This window comes from Pinus tabuliformis, chromosome X (genome assembly GCF_031772625.1).
Source record: "Pinus tabuliformis cultivar Carrire ecotype Pingquan chromosome X, CPIR1, whole genome shotgun sequence".
Taxonomy (NCBI): Eukaryota; Viridiplantae; Streptophyta; class Pinopsida; order Pinales; family Pinaceae; genus Pinus; species Pinus tabuliformis.
In genome coordinates this window covers 1,044,526,627-1,044,534,791 of record NC_142308.1, presented here as the reverse complement: position 1 = coordinate 1,044,534,791, position 8,165 = coordinate 1,044,526,627, and the positions used below count along the sequence as shown (strand labels likewise).

Below are 8,165 nucleotides of genomic sequence, written 5' to 3'. Positions count from 1 at the left end.
CAAAGAATCCCAAAAAATATGGAAGCAAATAAAATAGGAAATTCAAGACGAAGCATCACAAAAAGACATGGAAATTGGCACTCAACAACCAATGGACACCTACATAGATAGAGGGGTAGGAATCAAAGACATGCAAACTCAAACAAGGAGAGGCAAGGGATCTTCTGCCCCATCTCATAGTAAATAATTAATATGGTCTCCTAGAATTTTAGAAATATTGGGAACTTATCTAAAGTAAATGCAGTGAAAGATATCATTAAATCTAAAAGCCCTGACTTCCTTCTACTTCAGGGGACCAAGTTAACTGAGGAAGAAATGGTCTCAATAATCCAACAAAAAAAAAATCGAACGTGTAGAAATAGGTGCAAGAGGAGCTTCAGGAGGAATTTGTACTATGTGGAACCAAACAGCATGGGATCTAATTAGGTCAAAATAGAAACCAAAAACAAAAACACAAGAAACCAAATTATTATTTTCAATCTCTACACCTTAACTCACTACATAGACAAGGAAATGTGTGTAGATTTTCCTATAGAAACATAGTTGTCGATCAAACGAGAAAGTGAACTGGTACCCATTTTTTGAAGTAGCAAAAAATCACCCAATTTTGAAAAGTGGTGATGTGAGAATACACTTTTTTTTTAGCATATTTTTGGCACATTAAATTTTGTTATGTATCAAGTATGACCATTTTTTCAATGTTAGTGACTTTCATGATGATTTTGAAAAGTGTTGATGCAGCATCAACACAATTTTTTAGAGGGCTTATTTTTGACACTTTAAATTTTTTTATGTATCAAGTGTGAACATTTTTTTTTGTTAGTGATTTTCATCTTGATTTTGAAAAGGGTTGATGAACATCAACCCTTTTTGTTTAGAGGGCTTAGTTTTTACACTTTAAATTTTCTAATGAATTAAGTGTGGATAATTTTTTTTAAATGTTGGTGATTTTCACGTTAGTAATAAACAATAAAAAAATAATAAAAAAATGACAAAAAAATTCAAATACAAAAAAATTATAAAACAAAAACAAAAAACTATAAAATGTAAAAAAAAAACATAAAACATAAAAATAAAACATAAAGCATGACAAAAATAAAAATAATAAAAACATGTTAGTAATAAAACATAAAAATATATAAACATAAAATAAAAAACATAACAAAAATAAGAAACATAAAAATAAAAATAAAAATAAAAAAAATTGAATAAAAAATTAATGAAAAAAACAAAAAATAAATAAATAAATGATTTTTTTTCAAAAACAATATAAAATTTAAAGAAAAACAAATTGATCCACCAAAAAAAAATCTAAAAACATTTTTTTAAGTTAAAAAAATAATAATAATAATAAAACACCTCATTACAAAAAAAAAAAAAAAAAATCTTAAAATAATTACCACAAAAAAAATTAAAATAAAAACAAAATTAACAAAAAAATATTTAATTAAAAAAATAATAATATTTAAATTAAATAATTTAAATAAACATAATAAAAAATGAAAAATAAAATAAAATAAAAATTTAAGAATATTTTTTTTAAATAAAAATTATAAAAATAAATAAATAACATTAAAAAAATAAAATTAAAAAAATTAAAAAACAAAATAAAATAAAAAAACATTAAAAACAAAATTCAAAACAATTAAAAAAATAAAAACAATTAAAAAAAAAACAACAATTAAAAAAAACAAAATTATCCATCGTCAGATTATATGTTGAGAACTGATGAAGGTGAGCCTAATTGTTTTTAGGAAGCTTGTGAAGTGGAAAGTAGCGAAAAGTGGAGGAAAGCAATGGAGGAAGAAATGGCCTCTTTGTTGAAAAATAAAACTTGGGAGCTAGTGAAGCTTCCAAAAGGAAGAAATGCCCTACAAAACAAATGGGTATACAGGATTAAACATGAGGGTGAGGAGAAGAAGGAAAGATACAAAGCAAGGCTAGTGGTGAAGGGATTTGCACAAAAAGAAGGTATTGACTTTACATAATTTTTTCCCCTATTGTTGAAATGTCTTCCATAATAGTTATTATTGGTCTTGCTACTACATTAGACTTAGAATGTGAGCAATTAGATGTGAAGATAGATTTTCTCCATGGAGAATTGAAGGAAGAAATTTATATGGAACAACCGGAAGGATTCAAGGTAAAAGGTAAAGAAGATCTTGTTTGTAGATTGAAAAAGAGCTTTTATGGGCTGAAATAGGCACCTTGCCAATGGCTTAATAAATTTGATTCATTAGTGTTGGAGCATGGCTTCAAAAGACTATAGGTTGATCATTGTGTCTACATCAAGAGGTATGACAAAGAAAGGTATATTATACTACTATTGTATGTGGATGATATGCTAGTTGTTGGACATGATAAGAACATGATTAATAAGTTGAAGAAGGACTTGAGCAATAAATTTGCAATGAAAGATCTAGGTCCAGCACAACAAATATTGTGCATGAGGATTATACGTGATAGAAAGAATAAAAAGTTGTGGTTGTCAGAAGAAAAATATATTGAAAAGGTGTTATACAAGTTCAATATGAAGGATGCCAAACCAGTTGGTACACCCCTAGCATCACACTTCAAAATTAGTGTTGATTTGTGCCCTTATGATGACAAGAAGAAGGAGTAAATGAGTAAAATCCCTTATGCTTCAGTCGTTGGTAGCTTGATGTATGACATGGTATGTACTCGTCCAGATATTTCACATTCAGTGGGAGTAGTGAGCAAGTTCCTTGCAAATCCAAACAAATAACATTGGCAAGCAATAAAGTGGATTTTGATGTATCTCAAGGGTACTAGTAATTATTGTTTATGTTTTGGTAATAACAATGTTGTTCTTGAAAGTTACACAGATGCAAACATGGTTGGAGATGTGGATTTTAGAAATTAAACCACTGGTTATTTATGCACTTTTGCAGCAGCAACAATATGCTGGATGTCTAAACTGCAAAAATTAGTGGTCCTCTCCACAACAGAGGAAAAATACATGGCTGCCACATAAGCTTGCAAAGAGATGTTGTGGATGCAATGATTTTTAGGAGAGTTGGGAATAAAAAAAGGTAAATATTTTTTGTTGCATTGTGATAGTCAAAGTTCTATTCATTTAGCGAAAAAACCAGCATATCATTCTAATACAAAGTGCATTGATGTTCGATATCATTGGATCGTGAAGTGCTAAATGATGGGCTACTACAATTGGAGAAAATACACACTATAGAAAATCCAACTTATATGTTAAGGAAGACTTTACCAAGGGATAAACAAGAACTTTGTAGAACCTTTGCTGGAGTAATGCATCTTGGGAAAGGGATTGTAGAAAGAAAGGGAAAAAATGTAAAAAACATTCACTCAAACTTCTATTTGGTCTCAAGTGGGACCAAATCAAGTCAAAGTTGTTAGTTTCCATGGTATTCACAACTCATGGTATTGGTTCCATGGTATTATAATGAAATATTTGTATATATAGGGGTGTGAGTAAAAAAGGAAATGTATAGGTGAGAAATAATGAAGCGATTGAAATGTATGGGTTATTTCTATTAACATAAAATTGAAATAATTATACTAAGTCAAAATTGTATAATTGTTCTTAAGAGAGTTACCTTTAGGGAATACTATAAACTTTACTCTTTCTATCTTTGTTTTCACACCGCTAATTATTAGACTTAAAACAATGTATAGAGTATCATATTATAATCACCATTTTCATTATTTAAAAACTTCTTTATAAACATAAATATCTTTTCCCCGGTGATCCCAATTTCTTTATTTTCCTTAACTCATAATAAAACAAATGCTACAACAACTTAGTATCTCCACTCTAACAAGTGCTACAATAGCTTAGTCCCTACCAATCAAGTTATAACTTGTGTTTTTCAAAAAATTGTATAAAACATTATTCCCTAAATAGATCAATGTTAGATTAATGGTCATCAATAGGCAAATAGAATCCTATAGTCTTGATTTGGTGGGAACTAATAAATTGATATGTAAAGTGGATAAATCAATAGGAAAATATAACTTTATCGTCTTTCTTTGGCAGGAATGGTGGAAAGTAGCAATTGGTAAGTATATTTATTTACATCATGGATTTTATTTTTGCAAAAGTTAATAATTGAAAAATCACTACACAAATATCTAAAATCATGTATGAATATTACAACCACATTCATAAATTATGGCATAAAACATGTCAGGAAGTTATCCACATCTCATTTTATTGTGCAAAGGCTGCAATAACATCTTCAAGTTATGGTCCAATCAAATGTTTGAAAATTAGTTTTATAAATAATATTGAAAAAAAAAAAAATCCAAATTTAGACATTATAAGTTACAATGACCAATGTTAAACTAATAGTGGTCAATAGGTAAAATTTAGACATTATAAGTTGCAATGATCAATGTTAAACTAACAATGGTAAAGAGGCAAATTGATTACTAGAGTCATGCCTTGGGAGAGACTAATAATATATTCATCCACTGAGATATACACCATGTCATTTAAAATTAATGAATCGACGAGAAATAATATTTTTAGTAGTATTAAGGGTTGAGGGTTTAGATATATATCAAAATTAATTATAACATTTTTGTTTTTAAGCCTTAACGTTTAGCTCAATTGGTCAAGTTCTCATTGCTAAAAGCACCTTGCCAATGGGAGGTCATAAGATCAATTATCTTCGACACCATTAGGGTTAGGATGTTAGCCTCACTCTCTTAAAAATCAATAATAAATCCAATTATTAAATTAAATAAATAAAATCATGAGAATTCCTCAAACCAAGGATTCTAGTTTGGATGAGAGATTCTCTCCAACTAGCTCTGCTAACTTAATGTGTAAGTTGAGAAAATGTCTCAACCAAGTGAGTCTAAGATAGACGCACTATCTTAAGACCACTTGCTCATGTATTTAAATGTATTATTAAATTATTTGAAGAAAAGAGAGAATTACATGAGTATGAGAGACCACATGATGGCTCTCTACCTTTTCCGCCAGTTTAATTTTTGTGAGTTAATTTGTTGTACATATGGTTTTATGGCTTTGTGATATGGCTGTGTGATTCTTCTTCATGTGGTATCAGAGCCACAAGGTTCAGATCTGTTTATTTTCTTATTTCTTGAGGACTGGTCGAGATTCGCCATCATTCGGCAATTGCATGAGTAGCTGCGTGATTTGGATCGACCGACATCTTGAAGGCTATCGAATGGAGTTGTGTATATCAGGTTGTGGTCTATTTTATTCAACAGAATCGGTGTAGCTTGGCGTTGTGTGCTTCTTATGTCGGATGGGCGCAACGCTCAGGAGCAAAAAATAGTGCAATTGTTGCTTGTGAACCCGTAAACAAACCAACGTAAGTTGACATCGGCCAATGTGTTTTTGGTGCTGCAACCTGCTACAAAGGAGTTGGGAAAGAGATTGGCGTCGACTTGCAACATTAAATTGCATCTTTTCTTCAGAGGGCTAAATTGGGATGTTGTACCCCACATACCTCAAGCTCCCTAACATATCTGTGCATAAAGCATCTATGTTCAAGTATTTTTCCATCATTCTTTTAGTAGCCGTAGCAAGTGTCTGTTCACAACTATCTTTTACAGGCTGTGGTGCTACTCCTTGTATTTGTGATGATGCATGATTCAAGCATTTATTTGTCATATTCTCATCTACACATTGAAACTCAGTATTTTTAACCACATCAGACTTCTCAGAAGATGAATCTACCAAGATCCTCTTTCCCAAAGCATGAGCAATCATCCTGCGAGCAACTACCGGTACAGTTCTAGGTCTTGGCACTACCTGCTCCTTTGGCTCGTCAATTTCTTCAGATGAGCTAGGAGAAAAAATTTGTTCCCGTGCAGCCAAGTAAGCAGCTTCCCTCTCTTGAAATGATATGGAAGGCAATTGGTCAGTTCTCTCCTTATGCTGCAAGTCTTGTAATGTCATCTTCCACTTATGTAATTAACAAGTAGCTTGTGGACTTTGAGTTTCTCCATATTACCACTTCAAGATATCACTCACCAAGATGGGAGGTATAGATGAATCCTGACATCATTCTAAAATGAGATGACGATCATCCCCTTCTCCAACAGATTCATGCATTAAACCCAAAATATCAGCAAGCTGGTGGAGGAGCGTGCGATGGTAGGACACCATAGGTGCAAGCTCCAAAATATCCTCTAAACAGAATGATGGTTCAAGGAAATTGATAAATGTCTCTTCTGCTAATAGAAAAAGATGTTTACAAGGTAAGTTATCCTTAATAAGCCAAGCTAACTCGCCAGCCATCGATAATGGATCCATGGCGTGTAAAGAGTGTAAATACTTTGAACTGTTGCAGATTTTCGTTGTCTGGGTGCAATTCAAGCTTTGAGGAAGGAACGGAAGGCCGTCATATTAAGGATTTTTCAATCAGCCGATATTCTCGCTTTTGTAGTTGCAGTGTGTGATAATCGCCTTCGTTGGAGGGTGTCTGCTTCACAGGGAACATCAAGCATTTGATCTGGCCGTCGGCGCTTTCGTTTAAAAACATCGACCCCTCACGCTTCAAAATTCTCAAAGGGCTGGCAAAAGTGTTCGTTGCATCTATATGTATCTACCCACCAGAGATCCAATTGGGCAGGGCAGTTACTTGAAAATCAGATAGCCCATTTCTTAGATTCAAAGTTGAGTCTCAAAAGGCGACCAACGCGGAAGAAGACAAGAGCGTAATCAAACTTGCGAGAACATGGGCTTTCCTGTGCGTTCTATCATGTGAATTTGAGTTTTCTCCTTTGCCTTTAGTCTTCAGTAATCAGTAGGTTTTACGTGTTTTACTGTGTAAAACTATTGTTGTATGCATTTGAAATCCCACTTGTATTTACAGGAAGAACATCCATGCCGAGAAGGGACCAGCGTTGAATTGAAGGATGAAATCATGGGAAAGTTGGTAGCATGGTCATAATTAGGAAAGGTTTCATCAGAGAACTCAAGCTCTTCGTTGTCCATTGCCATTTCAATCTCTCATCTCTGCTTCCACATTACTTGTGATACCTTTTTTCTATAGAAGCGCCCAAGAGATGCAGGAACAAATTAGATGAGAAAAAACCCTGTAAATTCTCAGAATATCTGGTGTGAAGTCCACGGAATGAGTTGAAAGGTGCTGCTCCCAATTCTCATGGGGAGTTTGATTGCCCATACATTCTTCTCTTTCACTTTCAAATTTCTTTCTTATTACACTTCAGAATTTCACATGTGAACAAGTACCTTTTCATATGCAATGTGCATGGTCTTCGTGGAGAGGTTCGTGTGAAACCTGCCACAGATTTTTTAGAAGAACATTTTCTGAAGCCAGGTGTGATGACAAATTCCAACGTGAGCTAGCGTAGCACAGTGGAAACTTGGTGAGCCAACACTATTGGCTCCCATTTTGTGTTTTTACTAGTGATGTGCCTCAAGAACCGATGTACAATTCTACAGTCCAGTTGTAGAGCAAATCGACCTATAGCCTTGAGCTTCGAAGCTTCTAGGTGCATGTCGGACATGGGTTTATTTTTCTCATCACAAGAGATTGAAACGTATGCTAGTGGCATAAGCCTTGGTTTTATACTTTGACTTTTATGGCTATATTTCGATTTCTTGGGCATCTTCTTTGATACATAGATCTCTCTGGTACATGGATCTTGGATAGAGAAATCGAAAATTGTGCACTCAAACTGGTAATTTTCAGAATTCCAATTTCTCCTACAGATTTTAAAGTTTTAAGTGGGCATATATTAGTTAAAGTGCTTTTTGGAGAGATAAGGAGTATAAATTTTATGTTTGGAGTCATGGAAGATTCAATGAAATTTCTTTAATGGAGAAATAAGATGTGGAGATATAAGGTGAGGAGTGATAAATGTAAATTTCTTTTTTGGAGTAATAAGGTGAAATGATTTTTTGTATTTGGAGTGATAAGTGAATTTGTTTGAGAGAAAGTCTTTTTTGTAATCCAAAGTAATATTTTACTTTGAGGGAGATTTTGAGAGCGATTGAGTCAGTGCAAGCAGTTTTTGAGGACAATTTGCTTCTAAAGTTTGCAAGTGTGACATTCTCATTGAGAAGTTTCCACGAAAAAGTTGTGACATTGAAGAATGATGTACTACAGTAATTAATAAAATCATAATTTTTGTGGTGCTTCTGTCCTAGATCCGCCCGAAAT

At 33.0% G+C, this 8,165-nt stretch overlaps 1 pseudogene; it reads right to left on the bottom strand.

Moving 5' to 3' along the window:
• Positions 1–5,452: 5,452 nt before the first annotated feature.
• Positions 5,453–6,373, bottom strand: LOC149143365 (uncharacterized; annotated as a pseudogene).
• Between the last annotated feature and the right edge of the window lie 1,792 nt (positions 6,374–8,165).